Here is a 4,568-nt window from a genome sequence, read left to right on the forward strand (position 1 = left end):
TAATTTTAGTCGGGATAATAGAGAATACTTGATTAATCTGTCAGACTGCTGGTTAACTTGGCACCATAATCTCTCTAGAATAGATCATGACTGCTCCTGTTTCATGTGTCTAACTCTCCACCTCCTCTTCCTTCCTCTGTTTCTTTTCATCTTTTACCTCATTTTTCCACTTCTTTTGTTTCTTCTATTGTCTTTGTTCCTACTGTATTTCAACATAACTGTCATTTGTCTCATGTGCTCATTTTCTTTGTGCCATTTTGTCTCCCCCTCCTTTCTTTCTTCTCCTTTCACTCTTCTCCCTCTTCATCATTGTTGTCATGTTTCTCTCTGGACCTTTTCCTCCTCTGTGGAATCTTTTTCCCTTGTTCTCTCCTGGTTCCCTATCCTCCTCTCCCCTGCACTGTCCTCTGCTCTGCCACCCCCTGGTGACCTACTGTGATATTACACCCACACCAGGACTTTGCGCAGGGTGTCCAAGCTTTTGTGGCTCAGGCCATGAAAATGGCAAAGGAGCAGGAGAAGCAGAAGAATCCGAAGTCTGACATGTAGATCACGTCAGATGATGTTCTCTACTGACCCCAGGTAGGCTCTAGCAACGCCACTGCCATCTGATTGAATTCTAGTCTCTATTTAGCATTAGGTATATTATTTGGACACGGTATAGAGAGAGATTAGAGGTTGGAGCTCCCAAATCACCACTAAAAGAAGTGTGCATTGTGGTAGGTTGGCGGATGTAGCACTTCTGTTTAACACCTATTGTGTTATCCTCTGGCGTTGCACACGCTGGAGTGATAGACTTCTGTTGGTAGGCATTGTGGATAGCCTGTTACTATGGCAATATAAACCAGATTTAAAATATAAAATCATGTGCAGTAAACAAAATATTTTGTAATCAGCATCCCAAAATGATGGGTCATTGACTATTTACCGACTTTCCCTTGAATTTGCCCCCAGACTTTGTTTTCCCATAAAATTGAGACTGATTTAATCAAGAGATCATAGCTTCACTGCAGAGAGAAGCCTCATATTTCGTTTAAAAAAATGCAAATATGCAATATGCAAAAATGCAAATATCTCCTCAACAGGTATTAATGACGAACCTCATCAGTCTGACTGGAGCAGTCCAGACACTCAGCACATTCAGATGATCCTACAGCTGCCACATAGATCACCAAGGTGCCAACCTGTTTATTGCTGCTCCTTCAAGGACTTACTATGTTGCCTAGTGATGTACACTTCCAAAGTACAGTCTGTGATTCTGGTGAAAAGGGTGTTCTTTTTTTAGCTCAACATTCAGTCAGTGTATATACCTCTCCTTTGGCTCCGTCCAAAGCACTTTGTTTGAGTCACCTTTAGAGAGCCCAGGGTATTGATGGGGTAGGTGTTACAGTATGTACATAATCCTTCTGATGCCTTAAGAGATGTGTCAGCGAAGGATGCCAGCACCCATGGGTTTTAGCCATAGACATAGAAACCTATAGATACCAGAGTGGTAGAATACATCAACACAGCCACCTACTGTACAGGTGAAACTTCAAAAATTAGAATATTGTGCAAAAGTGCATTTATCTCAGTAGTTCAACTTAAAAGGTGAATCTAATATATTATATAGACTCATTACATGCAAAGGGAGATATTTCAAGCCTTTGTGTGTTATACTTTTGATGATAATGGCTTAAGGCCAGTTCAAACCGAAGATTCGCGACAGTTTGAGACGGTTGCGGAGAGAGCAGTTGCGATGGTGTGAATCAAAAGTTGCAAGCAGTTTCAAGCCGTCGCTAAACATTCAACAAGAGACTGTACCTTTAAATCACTATTTGCAAAATTATTTTGAAGTATTACCAGTAGTAGGGTTTTTTTCTTCATATTTTTATATGTGACCGTACAATATTTCCAACAGATGTATTATTATTATTATTATTATTATTATTATTATTATAGTATAGTTTTTTATGATCCAGGACTTTTTATGATCCACCCAACTCCCTTCTCTTAATGCCTTGAATGAACAGACTAAACAGATCTCATTCATGTGGTCCCATAATTAAATTAATTAATTGGATTTGATTATTCAATACAGCTCATCTCATGGTATTGTGTAGGAAGTGTGTAGAAAGTGCATAGAAAGTGTTGTCCAAAACTGTGTGTTTTGCTTGTTAACTTGAGGGATTTTTTTACATAACAAGGTTTAAATATTTTTTAACTAAACTTCCTACATAATAGTCTGTGAGCCAGAGGGGTTGGTCGTTACCGAAAAGGTGGCAAAGGCTACCATACCTTTTCTGAAAGCCTGGAATCTCAGCTTTTCAATGATGTATGATGGCCATCTGACAAGAGTAGCTGTTTTGAGTTATGATGCATAATGTAAACTAAGGTTGAAGAAATAATGCGTATAAATCAAGCAGAACACTGAAATATTTTATTTTGTTATGTTTGGTATCATTTTAAAGGGGAGACTCTGAGCTTTCATTTAAATCCTTTTGTGAACATTTTGGATAAGTACAGCCAACCCTGGAGCTCTTCAAACCTTTAATCACACACATTTGCCTGCCATTTCCCTGCCATCTTGTGTCTTTTAATCCTGTGGCACCTGGGAGCATCAGAGAAACAAAATCCAAACACTGAAATACTGGCATGACCCTAAGGATTCAGAAAATGTATCATTTACCCATATTATCTGATTTGGAGGGGATGATTTTTCGTCTTATATCAGACTTGACGTTTTTTCAAAGACATAAACAGTAGTGTACTATTACCCTTAAGGTTAATTTGTTGATATGTCGAGTTGAAAGTCTGAGGTAAATATATTTGAAATAATAATTATTGATACAGATAATTTTGAAAAAGTTGTTATACAGTGCAACACACTGACATGAGGAGTGACACAGTCCCTCTTGCAATAGCAGGACAGAAACTCAAGTACTGCTTGTGGACCAACGGAGACATTGAACCAGTCTATGGAGAGCTGCAAGTCACCATCTTGGTCCAGTCTAGACCACCCATGCTCAACTGGGGAAGGAACTTCAGGGTTGTTCTCGAGGCATCTTCTCCAGATAGCACCTTGATAGTTAGCTCTGAGACTGTGCTTCCTGAGAGAATCCGAGCATGGAGTTAACTGCCAGGATTCTACGCCTTTCTTTGCACAAAAAAAAGTGCATACTTCATTTCATTGATGTTGGTGATTCTGGACTTGGAGCTGTAAGGCTGCATACAACTCAGCTGTCATTGCCCAGCCTGCCCCAACCTTCTGAAAGGTCTCACAGAAGTTTTCATTATTCTGAAAAAGTTTTAGGGCTGACACTTTACCATGGCCTGCAAATGCTTACAGTATCGCAGCCTGTGTATACGTGTACAGTATTTTCTTGCCTGAGGACAAGGCATTCATTTTTTTATGTAAATTTCAAGAAAGTGGGGACCTGATATAAATGATATGTGGTGGATATGTATTAAGGACCTTTTTAACTATCTAAAAATGCTGAGAATGCTGAATAACAACTTTTTCAAAATTATCTGTATCAATAATTATTATTTAAAATATGTTTACCTCAGACTTTCAACTCGACATATCAACAAATTAGCCTAAGGGTAATAGTACACTACTGTTTATGTCTTTGAAAAAACGCCATCTCTTATACAAGACTGTAAATCACCCCCTCAAAATCAGATAATATGGGTAAATTATACATTTCCTGAATCCTTAGGGTCATGCCAGTATTTCAGTGTTTGGATTTTGTTTCTCTGATGCTCCCAGGTGCCACAGGATTAAAAGACAAAAAATGGCAGGGAAATGGTAGGGAAATGTGTGTGATTAAAGGTTTGAAGAGCTCCAGGGTTGGCTGTACTTATCCAAAATGTTCACAAAAGGATTTAAATGAAAGCTCAGAGTCCCCCCTTTAGAATGATACCAAACATAACAAAATAAAATATTCCAGTGTTCTGCTTGATTTATACACATTATTTCTTTAACCTTAGTTTACATCATGTGTCATAACTCAAAACAGCTACTCTTGTCAGATGGCCATCATACATCATTGAAAAGCTGAGATTCCAGGCTTTCAGAAAAGGTATGGTAGCCTTTGCCACCTTTTCGGTAACGGTTTCCATAATTTGAGGCCCTGGCTCACGGTCTATAATATAGCTCCTTTAAGGTTGCAGTTCTTGTTTAAAGTGGTAGTTGATGTTCAGGATGGTAGTTCACAATTGTGAGAGTTGTTGTTTAAAATAACTTATACCACTGCTTGGTCAAATTCCCTATTGTGATGCGCTGTTTGGAACGTGCGTTATTTTTCTATATACCGCACTGCTATGAAGTAGTTCCCTACTTTTGGGCTTATTACACTTGAATATTAATTCGCCAATGTCAATGTAACGGTAAAAACAACAACGTTGTATCTAAGATAGCGGCAATATAAACGAAAGTGATAGTAGCAGTGGTGTAAGCGGGATAATCAACTCCGCGCCGTGCGTTTCTAGGAAAATAATGCACTTATCGAAGTGTAAAGTCCCCTCCGCCTGCGGCGTCGGGTCCTTATTACCACTTCGAACGTGCATTATTTTCCTATAAACGC

Source organism: Sardina pilchardus, chromosome 2 (assembly GCF_963854185.1).
Source record: "Sardina pilchardus chromosome 2, fSarPil1.1, whole genome shotgun sequence".
Classification (NCBI taxonomy): domain Eukaryota; kingdom Metazoa; phylum Chordata; class Actinopteri; order Clupeiformes; family Clupeidae; genus Sardina; species Sardina pilchardus.